Genomic DNA, 16,162 nt, shown 5'->3' on the forward strand with positions numbered 1-16,162 from the left:
GGTGGGTTGGTTATTTAGGGACTGTGTGGGTGGGTTATTTAGTGACTGACTGGGTGGGTGGGTTATTTAGTGACTGGGTGGGTGGGTTATTTAGTGACTGGGTGGGTGGGTTATTTAGTGACTGGGTGGGTGGGTTATTTAGTGACTGGGTGGGTTGGTTATTTAGTGACAGGGTGGGTGGGTTATTTAGTGAGTGGGTGGGTGGGTTATTTAGTGACTGGGTGGGTGGGTTATTTAGTGTGTGGGTTATTTAGTGACTGGGTGTGTGGGTTATTTAGTGACTGGGTGGGTGGGTTGGTTATTTAGTGACTTGGGTTATTTAGTGACATTTATTTAGTGACTTTATTTAGTGACTTTATTTAGTGACTTGGGTTATTTAGTGACTTTATTTAGTGACTTGGGTTATTTAGTGACTTTTATTTAGTGATTTTATTTAGTGACTTTATTTAGTGACTTTTATTTATTGACTGGGTGGGTGGGTTATTTAGTGAGTGGGTGGGTTATTTAGTGACTGGGTGGGTTGGTTATTTAGTGACTGGGTGGGTTGGTTATTTAGTGACTGGGTAGGTGGGTTATTTAGTGACTGGGTGGGTGGGTTATTTAGTGACTGGGTGGGTGGGTTATTTAGTGACTGGGTGGGTTATTTAGTGACTGGGTGGGTGGGTTATTTAGTGACTGGGTGGGTGGGTTATGTAGTGACTGGGTGGGTGGGTTATTTAGTGGGTGGGTGGGTTATTTAGTGACTGGGTGGGTGGGTTATTTAGTGACTGGGTGGGTTGGTTATTTAGTTACTGGGTGGGTGAGTTATTTAGTGACATTTATTTAGTGACTATATTTAGTGACTGGGTGGGTTATTAGTGACTGGGTGGGTGGGTTATTTAGTGACTTTTATTTAGTGACTTTATTTAGTGACTGGGTGGGTGGGTGGGTTATTTATTGACTTTTATTTAGTGACTTTTATTTAGTGACTGGGTTGGTTATTTAGTGACTGGGTGGGTTGGTTATTTAGTGACTGGGTGGGTTATTTAGTGACATCTACCACTATCCCCGCCCCCCGCAGCCCCCATACTTCAGGCGGAGGCCTTAAGATAGCGGGCGGGCAGGCCTGCATTTCCCCCCAGCATCTTACCCCCCCCCCCCGCGGCGGCATGAAGCTAGTTTCAGGCCGGCATCACCCCCCACCCCCCCCCACATGCGGCGGCTTTGGGGGCATGAAGATAGCGGGCGGCACGCCATTTCTTCCAACCCCCTCCCCCCATACCTCACGTGGTGACTTGAAGATAGCGGGCGGCACGCCATTCCCTCCCCCCCCCCTCATACCTCATGCGGCGGCCGTAGTGGAATTTTTGGGGAGGTGGGTGGGAGTCACGTGGTGAGGTGTCCCCGCCGCGGCCGCCACTGCCCTGCTCCTCCCGCTGGCAGGTCCCGCAGTGCGCGGCCAAGCAGGTTTGCAGGCTGTGAGGAGGGTGGAAGGAGGCGGTAGGGCTGCTGCGTCGCCCCTGAGGGTTGTGAGGTGATGGGAGCGGCGGCGGTGCTAAACCCCCCAACCACGCGGCCAAGCAGGGCGCCGCGAGGGGAGGTGAGTTGCGGGTGAGGGGGGTTGATGATGGAGGGGGGGAGGTGAGGTTTGGGTGAGGGGGGGGCTGGCCTCGGGGGTGAGGAAGAGGTGTGTGTGCGTGTGTGCGTGTGTGCGTGTGTGCGCGTGTGTGTGTGCGTGTGTGCGTGTGTGTGTGTGTCTCTCCGTCTCTCCTTTGGCCCGTCACTCCGCCTCAGGCCAATGAGAGGTGTGCGGGGGCGGGCGGGCCAAGGGAACAATTTCATTGGCCTGGCCCATGGTCCAATGGGATTGCCGCTAGGGACACAGGGAGGGACACAGGGAGACACATACAGACACGGAAACATATGACGCTTTCAGAAATATATAGTAAAAGATATAACATAATAAATAATATATTATAATAGTATAATATAATATTATATAGTATAATATTATATATATACGCTCTTCCGATGCTTTGCAACATTGTTTATGTGAATGTGTATATATATGTATACACACATACACCACATTGCAAAGCGTCGTAAGAGCATTGGATAAGCCATTTTGGCGTTGTAAAAATGAATATAGGTATGCATTGCATAGCGTTGGATAAGCCATTCGTTGTAAAGTGAAGCGTTGTAAAACGAGGACTGCCTGTATATTTAACTTTTATTGCACATTGTTACAGTGGCGGCCGCCTTTAGTCTAAATCGGCCGCCACCACGGGTATTTTTAAACCGCGGGCAGACGTGGGCTTTTTTTTTTTAGTTTCGGCGTCGCAGGCGCTTTCATTGTTCAGCGCCATTAGCGCTGAAAGGGAGATGCGGTTGACGCGCGGCCAAGAGATGCGGCTGGCGCGCGGCCAAGTTAGGCTGTAAAAGCAAACATCCCCGAACAATTCCGGGTAAGTTTTAGAATAAACGCAGCTGCAACAGTAGATGCATGTTATGACAATTGAAAATAACAGCTAGTGAAATGTGCACAAATCTTTACTTAAGTGGCTCTTCCGCAAAAACTATAAAGAGTGTCTTATGATCCAAAAGATTCATGCTACTTAATTATTATACCCACTTTTAATATATTTGCAGGTTCAAGGTCAGACTAGTGTAGCCCAGTGACCCTTGTTATGTTTTTTCTGGCCCTGACATTATAAGTCCTGGTAAGAGCAGGCAGTGTTGGGGTTAAATTCCTCTCACATGGGCCAGTATGTGAGTCTCTCCACTGGAGTGTTATTTTGTATCGGTTTCCAGGTGCTGTCTGGAAACCACTGGAGCATGTGCCAGGGGGGGTGGGCTCACTGGAGTGGTGCTGTCCAGTTACCGGAGCTTAGGAGTGGGACCCTCCCCTGGTATAAAACATGACATCCTTCCAAATTTAGTCTGTTCTTCTCTATGAGTTTTCCAGTGTAGCCTGTTCCTTAGGGAGTAGGCTGGATTCTACCTTGCCCCATCAGGGTGTAAGGAAAGGAGGACAAGCCCAGGGGCCTCAAGCTCCTGGGGGCCTAGTCAAGAAAATGGTCCTGCGAACATGACATGATGCAAGATACAAGTTGCAAGGAATATGTCCTGTGAACTTCTGTGGGATTGGACCTATCTTGCATGGGAGTGATAAGGAAAAGGAAGTGTATGAGCTGGTACAGCAATACATTATGTTGTCGTGTTCCTGGGATTATGGCTGAGTTACTGACAAGGTTCCTGTAGGGATGCAACCCTGCCTCTGTCAGACCCCTGAAGGATGGAGGCGCTGCACCAAAGGCTAAAAGCCTGCCTTGTGGCCTACTCCCTATACCAAAGCAGTGACTCAGACCTCCTAGAAGCCTACAGGTGCGCACCATCCTACCCTAACATAACCAAGACCATCAGATCTTCCTTAGGGGGGATAGGGTTGTTACGCTAGCAACTGTGAAATGAATATCACTAAAATAATCAAAAAGCTTACAACAGTGTGCTGTGAATTCACAGTAAAAGGAATAGATGCTCCTGATAAATAAGCCACGTGTCCTGCAACATCGGTGCTTTGTTCTGTTTATGTCCTGCTTTAATAATAACATTAATATGTGACTATCCCCCTTTTTAACTTTGAATGTGGGATTCTAAACTTTGTTTGATTTATTTTTTAAGCATTCACAATAAGCATATCCTTTTATATTTAGGGGTAAAAGGGGACGATAGACAGCACTCTGATAGTGTTAAATTTATGCAATTGCAGGGTGCACAGAAGAAAAGGGGACCCTTATACCCCTGTATAGTACTAAAAATCTACGTAAGTACCAGCACTCACTGTCTAATAGCTAAATGATGACAACAGTTGTAATGCAGAATAAACATTTAATAATAAAACGAACCAGAAATAAATCAAATGTGTTTGCAGAAACCAGTATCACAAATGGGCATGTCACAAAGTGAGGGGGGGGGGGGGAAGGAAAAGGGGAAAAAACATGAAACACAAGGAATATACACAAAAAACGGAGAACGGCAAGGTATGCTAGGGGGGCGATGTTTCGAGGGGCTACCTCTTCATCTGGCCCATTCCCCCTGGTCCAAAAGGTCCCAGAGGTACTTCCCTAAGCCTCCCTTCCCCTATAACTGGTCAAATCAGACACCCCTGAAAATAGATAGCAAACATACAGTGTAGGCTAAATACAGCTAAACAGCTATAGCTAGTCCCTCGAAACGTCGCCCCCCTAGCATACTTGCCATTCTCCATTTTTTGTGTATATTCCTTGTGTTTCATGTTTTTTCCCCTTTTCCTCCCCCCCCCTCCCAACCCCTCACTTTGTGACATGCCCATTTGTGATACTGGTTTCTGCAAACACATTTGATTTATTTCTGGTTCCTTTTATTATTAAATGTTTATTCTGCATTACAACTGTTTTCATAATTTAGCTATTAGACAATGAGTGCTGGTACTTTCCTTTTCTATTAAGGTTTCACTTAGGATTTTCTCTGAAGATTCTGAACTTTTCTTCCTGGATGCTATTACTCACCAATCCGCCTTTCTTGCTTGTAAGATTTTTCCCAAACGAACAACATTTTCACCTAACAATGAGCTATAGTCATTTATACAGATTTCATATATAAATGCAGCTTGACAATTATCCATAGTTCCCTATTCATTAGTATCAATGTCAAATCAATTTCTTAACCCCATTCATTGCGAGCCTGCTGGCAGAAAAAAGTTTAAACATTTGGTACAAGGTTGTTTTACACCATCATAAATCTGACATCTGAAAAATAAATCTGAAATCCGGGGAAAGAAAGTAAGGCAAGGTACAATGCTGTCTCAGTTACATTACACAAAGCTTTTTTGCCCTATTTTGGTCTTATTTAAAGTACCATTGGTACCATGGTACATGGTACCATTTATTCAATGCCCTGTTCTGTTCTAATTTTTCATGCTGACTTACAGTAAATAGTGCCACACTGATGTCTGCCTTGTAATTGAGTGTATTATTAGTATTCAGGAGTTCTGCCATATCTACAGTAGTCCTCACACAAAGTCGATTTAACAATATGCTATTGTTAAAGGTTATAATAATATCATAAAAGGGCACTGTGTAAAATGTCCAAGCCACATATTTACAAAATGCACTGCAAAAGCTTTTGGCATTTCAAGTATTACTGGGACGGAGACCTAAGAAGTATCACGGCAAAAAAAGACCACGAACAATTAGAGGCCAATTTTATTCATACAGTACACTGGCGACACACTTTATTCGAGCTCGGCTAGTCCCACGAATTCGGGTATACCCGGGTGTATTGAGGTTTGTGACTGTTTTCTGCCCGAGTGCATTGGGTTATTTTCCAGGCAGGGATTGAAGCATTTTATTCCCGCTGGCTGCAATACTGCACAGTATATATATATATACTGCATTACAATTCATGAATTTATGCCATCTGGTAGACACGCGAAGCATTGCAGCCTATTAAATCCTAATCATTATCATTTAACAGATCAGCCGCCCGTCAGCCAGGCATGAACCCAGGCTGGGAAGGCAAACGCAACGGGGCTTGTCAGAGGTGAGGTGCGGCGCATTCCAGGTATCTGCCAGGTACATACTGGGTATTTGCTCGAATAAAGTGTGTCGGTGCAGTATACTAATAGGAACAAATGAGACTACAGTATCTCAGCAAGGTGCTAACAAACGTTGATGGACTAAGTAGGAGTAGAATGGCGTTGATTACCTCATTTTATATTCTCTACTCCTAACAATGGTAATACCACTTTATCGGAAGAATAAATGCTACATTTCTGCCTGTTGGGATTTGACCTGATCTGAATATGGGTTTCTGTATAATAGAGCTTCAGGCATCTTTTGGTTTACTTAGTGTAACATTTTAGCACAGAGATGTGAATTGTACTGTGCATAATTGAGCACTGTGTACAGACCAGAGTTAATATGTCATTGCATGTTCCTTTTACTCAGCATTTTCCCAGTTACAACTTTCAATACTATTTTTCTAAAAACCATTCAAACAGCTTGTGCTGCAGTCTTTTGGATTGTTCTTACCATGCCATGCAACATATCTAAAAACAAAACATATTCAACGATCTTGTTCAGGTTTCTGTAGGTTAATTTAGTCAGTTTGCAAACAACCTGACATTCTTTAAAAAATAATAATAATAATTTATGCGAACTTTAATCTATAGTTAAGGAGACAGCTGAAGCTACATACTGTAACATAAATTTCAAAGTGTCTGACACCAAGTAAAGAAAATCCTGAGAATTGTTTGTATGTATCCCACTAGTCATCAGAACCCACCATCAGGTGGAGCCACCTGTTCTTCCCCGCAGGTTTCCCCCTTGGACCCGCCAGCCTGGTACCCGTGACTGTAGGTGGTCTGCAGAGGTCCCCGCAGACCTAAGGAACCAACCCTGTCCTATACATTTAAATACAAAAATACACCCCTCCTCTCCTCTCCCCCCAACACACATATAGTATAGTAATGGGCAAAATAACTATTATCCAGATATGGATAATAGATTATTTGCCCATTATAAAAACACATAAATCAGCAATTGTTTGACATTTGATATATATTTATCTAGCTGCTGGTTTGTTGGGAGAGGAGAAATCATTTATTTTAAAAGTGCTGCTGTATTCATTTTAAGATGCAATGTGCTGCTGGTTTCATTTTATTATGTGATAATTATGAGATTAAGATTTGATGTTTTTATTTATACATATTTATGTAATCCTTAACCATTTATTTGTATATTAGTGTTATGTATACATATATATATATACCCACTGTACAAATGAATGGGGGCAGGGTGGGTTAACCCCTTAATTACTGTTGTGGTTATTATCCGCTAAGGTGATTAAGGGGTTAACTGGCATTTGAATATATTTGCTATGTTTTTTTTTTGCCAAGGTGGCCGTTTGATGCCTGGATGCCCACCATTGCCAGGGGGTAAGAAATTAATAATTTATCCATATTTGTATAATAGTTATTGTGCCCATTACTGTGCAGTTTGTGTGTGTGTGGGAGGGGGGGGGTGTATTTATATATTTAAATGTATAGGACAGGTTTATTTTATTTCCATACAGGGTTGGTTCCTTAGGTCTGCGGGGACCTCTGGAGACCACCTGAGGTCTCCTCGGACGCTCACGGGTACCAGGCTGGCGGGTCCACGGGGGAAACCTGCGGGGAAGAACTGGTGGCCCCATCTGTGGGGGCACTGCGGACCCATAGGGACCACCCGAGGGTCCCCAGACCCGCGTGAGAACCCCCCGTGGCCCCTCAGACACCTGTGGGTCTGACCCGGGGCCCCCCAGCACCCGCCGGGACCACAAGTAGGCCTCCAAACCCTTTTTGAAACCTTTTTCTGGGCCACTGTGAGGTCTACGGACACCCATCAGGCCCACCGGGGACTCCCATGCGCCTGGGGTATTAACCCTGTATGTAAAATTATAAATCATGTATTTATGGGTGGGGCACAGGGGGTGGGTTATGTAGTGTTTATTTAATATAGTGTTGTTTATTGTGATTAACGGGGGTGGGGGAAGTGGGTATTGTCCCCAAGCCAGGTTGGTAGGCCTCCTTGTGGGTAGTGGGTGGTTAGGCCTCACGGGGTGAGTAGTGCGGGAGGACGTATAGGCCTCCCGAGTGGTGGGTGAGGGTGGGTTAACCCCATAATGACTATAGCTGTTAAACACCGCTAAGGTGATTAAGGGGTTAGGGGACATTACATTGGCTATTTTTATTCTTTTGTATGTTTTGCAGCTTAGGAGGGGACATGGGCAGGATGAAGATGAGAGAGATAGAAAGGAATACAAAGAATGAAGATTAGGATGAAGACGGCCTTCATCGAGGGTGCCTGGAAAAGGTAAGTGTAATATGTAGTTACTGTATTTACATAGTTACATAGTTACATAGTTGATGAGGTTGAAAAAAGACATAGGTCCATCAAGTTCAACCTATGCTACTGTAAATTTAGACAACAGATAATTTATCCTATATCTATACTTACTTATTGATCCAGAGGAAGGCAAACCAAAAAAACAATTAAGGGGAAAAATTAATTCCTTCCTGACTCCAAGAATTGGCAATCGGATTAATCCCTGGATTAACATCCTTCCCATGTACTGTATACTTATTTGGTATATCCCTGTATACTTTTCCCATCTAAAAAGTTGTCTAACCTTTTTTGAACAAATCTATTGTATCTGCCATCACAGTCTCCATGGGTAATGAATTCCACATTTTAACTGCCCTTACTGTAAAGAACCCTTTCCTTTGTTGCTTCCCTTCCATCCATTGCCCGTTTGATGCAAGATAAGATCTTGTTTGCCTTTGCAGCTACTGCCTGACATTGGGCACTATTGCTAACCCTGCAGTCTACAAGCACTCCTAAATCCTTCCCCATCAAGGAATCCCCCAATATATCTCCATTTAATTTGTAAGTCACGTTTTTATTCTTGAATGCCAAATGCATAACCTTACATTTATCTGTATTAAACCTCATCTGCCATTTACCTTCCCACGTTTCCAGTCTCTCCAAGTCCTTCTGAAGAGAAATTACATCCTGCTCTGATTCTATTACCTTACATAATTTAGTATCATCAGCAAAGATGGAGACTTTGCTCTCGATCCCAACCTCAGGGTCATTAATAAACAAGTTAAAAAGCAGGGGTCCAAGTACCGATCCCTGAGGTACTCCACTCACGACTTTAGCCCAACCGTTCCATTTATGACAACCCTCTGTTGTCTGTCCTTTAACCAGTTTTCAATCCAGGTGCATATATTATTAAAAGTCCAAATTGCTTTATTTTGTACACCAACCTCTTGTGTGAAACCGTATCAAAAGCCTTTGCAAAATCTAACTCTTTGAAAAAGTCCATAGCCTGGACGAAACATGTTAGAGTGGTTGCCTGATGTTTGCTGCTAGCGATCAATAAAGTTTTTTTAGACATCCATGCGTTGGCTGCTGAAGTTGCTGTGAACCACGGACCATCCTACCCCCTTCTTCCTGCAAAATCTAAGTAGACCACATCAACTGCATTACCCTGGTCTAAATTCCTACTTACCTCCCCAGAGAAACAAATAAGGTTAGTTTGGTAAGATCTATCCTTCATAAATCCATGCTGACTATTACTAATAATTTTGTTTTCCATTAGGTATTCCTGAATATTATCCCGTATTAAACCTTCAAGTAGTTTCCCTACTATTGAAGTCAAGTTTACAGGTCTGTCATTTCCCGGTTGTGATCTAGCTCCCTTTTTAAATAAAGGCACCACATCTGCTTTACGCCAATCTTGTGGTACTGAGCCTGTGGAAATGGAGTCCTTGAATATTAAATATAATGGTTTGGCTATTACTGAGCTTAACTCCTTGGGGACTCTTGGATGTATGCCATCGGGGCCAGGTGCCTTATTTACTTTAATGTTTTCAAGTCGCTTATGAACTTCTTCCTCAGTTAACCAAGTGTTCATTAATATGGATGTTGTGGCTTCCTCCTGCGGCACTACTATTGAACTTGATTCTTCCCTGGTAAACACAGATGCAAAGAATTTGTTTAATATGTCATCTTTTTCCTTATCTCCAATAATCTGCCTACCCATCTCACACTGAAAGGGTGCTATATTTTATTTTCTCATTTTTTTTGTTATTAAGGTACATTAAGAACTTTTTAGGGTTGACCTTACTTTCTATTGCAATCCTTTTTTCATTATCCATTTTTGCTAATTTGATTGCCCTTTTGCATTTTTTGTTACATTCCTTATAATTTTGATACGATGTCTCCATCCCTTCTGACTTAAAGAATCTAAACGCCTTCCTCTTCTTTTCCATTTCCTCCCCTACCTGTTTATTTAGCCACATTGGTTTTGACTTATTTATTTTATACTTATTACCCAAGGGTATACACTGATAAGTGTGCTTTTCTAACAATGTTTTAAAGACTTCCCATTTATCTTCTACATTTTTCCTTGCAAAAATATCATCCCATTGTATTACTACTAGATTAGACCTCAGTTTATTAAAATCTGCCTTTCTAAAGTTTAAGGTCTTTGTTGAACCCAAGAAATCTATTTTTTGATAATTTATTTCAAATGAGTCCATGTTATGATCACTGTTACTCAAATGTTCCAGGACTTGAATATTTGTTATTACTTCTACATTGTTTGATATGACCAAATCCAGTATTGCCCCTCTCCTGGTTGGTTCCTCAATAATTTGGGTCATATAACTGTCTTTAAGCACCTCCAAAAACCTGTTTCCTTTTGTTCTAATGCTAATCTCATTGCCCCAGTCTATGCCTGGATAATTAAAATCCCCCATCATGCAAACATGACCCAGTTTTGATGCCTTCTCCTTTTGCAAAAGTATTTTAGCTTCCTCAATCTCACAGATATTTGGTGGTTTATAGCATATTCCCACAAAAATGTTCTTACAGTAATACTTTTACCTCCACTGCTAATTTCTATCCACAAAGTCTCTACATTTTCATCATTCCCTTCATACTGTATTTACTGTGATTCGTGTATTTAAAATGGGCAAATGCATTATTATCCATATGTGGATAATAGTAATTTTGCCCATTACTGTATTGTATGTGTTAGGGGGCGGGGGGATGTGTGTTGTACAGTATATTGCTATGTTTATTGAGGGCAATTGTCCCCAATAAACATGCTATTGTGCCTTAACTCCTTCATTGCCTTAGCGGATACCTGCTAAGGTAATGAAGCTGTTTTAATGTATTTTTATTAATAGTGTGCGGGAGGAGAGCGTCTCGTGAGCTGAACCGCATTGATTTCTGCCTCAGAGACCCCCTGCTTCCGAAGTTACAGGCCCCGGTTTGGGGCATCAATGCCAGTGTCGCCGCTATCTTTATAGTGTCCACGTCGCGTCTTGGACGCTATAAAAATGGCGGCGACATTGGCCTCCGATGCCCCATACCGGGGCCTGTAACTTGGGAAGCAGGGGGTCTCTGAGGCAGAAATCAATGCGGTTCAGCTCAGGGGACCCCCTGCTCACGCACACTATTATTAAAATGTACATTAATGCAGCTTCATTAACATAGCAGATAGCCGCTAAGGTAAGGAATTATTGTTTATTGATATGTGTGTTTTGACAGTAGTGTATATGTGCAGGGGGTCTCCAGAGCTGAACCGCATTGGTTTCAGCCTCGGGGACCCCCTACTTCAGGAGATACAGGACCCGTTATGGGGTGCCGGTATCCCCTGCAGAATTTAAATGTCCCGGTCACGTGACGCGGGAGCTTTAAAGTGCAGGGGGATACCGGCACCCCATAACGGGGCCTGTATCTCCTGAAGTAGGGGGTCCCCGAGGCTGAAACCAATGGGGTTCAGCTCCGGAGACCCCCTGCTCATGTACACTATTATTAAAATTTATTTATTTTGTGTAGGATCGCCTGTAACAGCCTTGCATGAAGATGCAGAATCTCCATGCAAATGTTACAGGCGGCTTATTTTTTCTATCAGCTATCGTACGTGAAGTTTCAGTGCGCTAGCAGAGGGAAAAAACATTGCACGCATGATAAGCCAGTTTTGAGCACGTCCGATAGAAAATGGGCTCAAGACCTTAGTGAACCGCGCCGCCGGCTTCATTTTTTATCGGACGTGCAATTTTTTTTCAGGTCAGCGCGAAAGCTCGGAGCTTAGTGCATAGCCCCCCCCCCCACAGTCTTTATAAATGATGACATATTTATTTAAGTAAATTGGAGAAATAATAAAGACTTAGGAAAATAATACAATCTTCTTCCAATAATATTCTCTTCATCCACTAACATCTTCGTCTTTCTGTTTCTTGTACAGTATCACTATTTGTGAAAAAAAAAGCTGATATGTTTGGTGCTAATGGATAAATAAATGCAGAGTAGCCAAGAATTTGTAAAAGCAACAATGCAAATATACTAGTTTTGTTCTTCAAAGTTTCCAAAAAGACAGCACCACCAGAGTCACATAAATAACCGCAGGGTAGGATTGGTTAAAGCAAGGATGCCAATATGCCACTATTGTCCTTCAAAGTATCTGAATGGCAGAACAACCAACGTCTGGCACTTTCCATTACTTTCTTATGTCTGCGCTGCAAGAGGGGTAAGGGGCAGGCTTCACATGGGAGTTCAATGAGACCTCCGCTACTGCCTCCTCCTCACGCTGGAGGATGGGTCAGGGGCTGGCTTCACATGGGAGGTGAATGGGACCTCTTGCACTGCCTTCTACCCACGCTGGAGGAGGGGCCAGGGGAAGGCTTCACATGGGAGGAACCTGTTGTACCGCCTCCTACTCACGCTGGAGGAGGGGTCAGGGGAAGGCTTCACATGGGAGGTGGATGGGCTCTCTGGCACCGCCTCCTCATGCTGGAGAAAAGTTCTGGGGCAGGCTTCACATGGGAGAGGAATGGGACCACCTCCACCACCTCCTCCTCCTGCTGGGGGAAGGATTAATGACAGCCTTCACATTGGAGGTGAATGGGACCTCATGCACAGCCTCCTCCTCATCCTGAAGGAGGAGTCAGGGTCAGGCTTCACATGGGAGGTGAATGGAACCTCGTGCACTGCCTCCTCACGCTGGAGGAGGGGTCAGGGTCAGGCTTCACATGGGAGGTATAAAAGGAAACTTATCAAAATGTGGCGCTCTAAATTATCAGTTAATACACAGTGATACTGGTGCAAACTATATCCAAAAATAAAAAAGGATATATATATATATAAACAGTGATACTTATACAAATCAATGGTAAGATGCAGCTGTGACCCGGTAGAGGTTGCTCGGTCAATCCTCGTGATATGAAGTATGAAGAAATGTCCGGGAAGCGCAATATGTGAAAAGAAATACAATTCGTGATAGTGCAATATTGTTAAAATTAAAATCTGGATTTAATATCTTGGCTCAATAGTTAATACTCACAAACGTGAGAGGGTATAGGGCACATAAAGGTATCTTTTTATATGCTGCTCACTCGGTGGACAGGAGATGCAGAACTCAATGTTCCCCCAGATATGTGGACTCCCAAGCACCTTAATAGAAGATAAAACTGGACATAGTGCAGACCGTCTGAACAATTTATAATGGATAAGTGAAAAAGGGGATTACACTCACATGGTATCAGTTAAAAACAAGCATTTAGATCTCTCTGGATCTCGTTGGCCAGATGGATGGTGTCTCCTCTTCCCCTCTCTCGTGGCGTGCGTTCCAGCGGTGCGTTCCACTCAACCGGAAGTGATGTCATCCGCTACGTCCACTTCCTGGGGTTTCGGCCGGCGCTGAAGGCCTTCGAGACGCCACGAGAGAGGGGAAGAGGAGACACCATCCATCTGGCCAACGAGATCCAGAGAGATCTAAATGCTTGTTTTTAACTGATACCATGTGAGTGTAATCCCCTTTTTCACTTATCCATTATAAATTGTTCAGACGGTCTGCACTATGTCCAGTTTTATCTTCTATTAAGGTGCTTGGGAGTCCACATATCTGGGGGAACATTGAGTTCTGCATCTCCTGTCCACCGAGTGAGCAGCATATAAAAAGATACCTTTATGTGCCCTATACCCTCTCACGTTTGTGAGTATTAACTATTGAGCCAAGATATTAAATCCAGATTTTAATTTTAACAATATTGCACTATCACGAATTGTATTTCTTTTCACATATTGCGCTTCCCGGACATTTCTTCATACTTCACATGGGAGGTGAATGGGACTTCCTGCACAGCCTTCTTCGCATGCTGGAGGAGGCGTCAGGGTCAGGCGTCACATGGGAGGTGAATGGGATCTCCTGCACTGCCTCCTCCTCACGCTGGAGGAGGGGTCAGGGTCAGGCTTCACATGGGATGTGAATGGGACCTCGTGCACTGCCTCCTCACGCTGGAGGAGGCGTCAGGGTCAGGGTTCACATGGAGGTGAATGGGACCTCCTCTTCACGCTAAAAGAGTAAGATATGAAATTCTGGCTGCAGTTTAAAAGGAAAAAAAAGTAATTTAATGCACACTCTCCAGCATTTTGTACATACTATTGTATGAAGCAGTACCACAGTCAACTGTCTACACGTACTGTGAAGTACCTGTAGGTATGTAGGTGATGAGAGAACAGGGAACCATTGGGTTTATTTTGAACTTGATAAATACTTCTTTAAGGAACTTTTAACATGCCGGTTATTGTTCTGATAATGCCTTCTGTTCATATCATTTGCATGCCATTTTCACTAATGACCGTTATAGTTAATGTTATGCTCCTTACAGCAGAAAACATGGCTTACATTTGCATTGCTGTCCTTTGTAGATACACAATTAAGCTTAATGTGAGGATAATTTACTGTAGGTTAGAACAAATGTAAGTGACTACAGGTATGTGGATCTGGGTCCTAGTTAGATATAAATCCTCAGAATCTTCATTGTGACGGTTCTGCATTCTTATTCTGCCCATTTAAAGTGTCATATTCATTTTCCTGACTAGTATGATGCATGTGACAGCAATTGTGTTGAACCAGGCCTCATACTTATTTACTTGACAAGACAAGATGTTGGAGTTTCTGTCCTATGGATTACTGAGCCAAGAAGTTGTTCAGTAGTTATCGAAACCATCTGTCCTTGAGCAAGTTTTGGCAATACATGGGTAGTATGCACCGATTGCAATGCAACTTCCGACATATTCTACTTCCCTTCTTCAAAACAGTTTCAACGTTGGCCATTTCACACTCACAAGATGTTGACTGTGGGCCAGGGTGAACACTGCACAGTCATAATACGATTAATTATTGTGCAGCGGACAAACTGACAATCTATGGTTTAATTATGTTGCTTGATACGCTAGTAACACGGGATATTGTGGACTGATAGTGATGAGTTTAAATTCAAACTTCTTACAAAATATTTGAAAGCATGCAGCACTAAACTATTGCCCATTTTCATAAACCACATTTACGAGTGTAACAGATTTTCTGACCTGGCCTGACCCACCCAATCTCACATTGGCCCCTGTGGTCTAACCAGTCCCCATTACATGGTCGTGTCTGGTGGTGCACCTGTTGGCAACAGGACTCCTGAGTCTCCCGCATGATGTTGTGTGGGGATTGCCAACCCAAACAGGCAGCTGAGGTAGTGTGCATGAGTCCTACCTATATCCAGTGCAGCGCCTCCACCTCATCAGGATCCCTGCGTCCGCAAGGGGATGGTTCTGATGAGGAACTCCTCCGTGGTGCCTTCCTCTGCAGAGTAATTCCAGACTCACACATGAGGGTGTCTTTAATCAAGGTCATCTTTATTTGCATGGTGGTATGGGCCAGCTGCCCTTCACAGCACTCAGCTTAGCCGTGCATTCTTCACACAGTACTTCCCTGTAAAAGGTAGGCCCTCCTAATGGAGTGGAATTCCCTATTCCCTTTAGGGTAATCACCCCTGTGCCAGGTCCCTGGACACAGTGTAGGCCTTGCCAGCCTAGCTGCTGCTTGACCTTGAACGGGGCCACTAGTCAATGCACTAGTGCCCTTTTCTCCCAAGTCTCAAATCAGACTTGCTCCTTATCCACTCTAACTTTAGACAGTGCTGTGCCTTATATACCTTAGGAACCTGGCACATCTCTGATGTCACTAACGGTGGACTCAGAGCATGTTACCACTCCCCTTGGATACATATGACACCTCACCAGTGTGTGAGGACAAACCTCCATGATTAATGCTGGCAACCCTGTAACTTACCAGGCTACATTCTCCCCCTGGTGAATCCCAACGCCCCGTCTGGGACTTAATTTTGATGTACCTTTATCCAGGAAGCACTGTAAAATATAAACATAATTAGTTATAACATATCAGTTTCCAAGTACTATCATGGTGCGCACTGACCAGCAGGTTGCACTAGTCTAGAAACAAAACCTCGCTATCCTGTCTTCCTAATAATAGTGGCGAGGGTCTGGTTTCTTTATTTCCTGACCAGCCATGTCAGTGACAGTTATACTGTATTCCCGTGGTAAGCCGTTCTCGGGTCTATATACAGCCTTATGCATATAGATGCTACGACCTATGCTCCACACCCTCATCAGTTGGGAAATCCTCTCCTCCGCCTTACGCCCAGTAATCGCACCCCCTTTGTTCACCATGTACCCTTTGTTCACCATGTACAGTTCTATGGTTTCTGTCAGCCATCCATCCCTCTGGTCCTCTATCT

Source organism: Ascaphus truei, chromosome 2, assembly GCF_040206685.1.
Source record: "Ascaphus truei isolate aAscTru1 chromosome 2, aAscTru1.hap1, whole genome shotgun sequence".
NCBI lineage: Eukaryota > Metazoa > Chordata > Amphibia > Anura > Ascaphidae > Ascaphus > Ascaphus truei.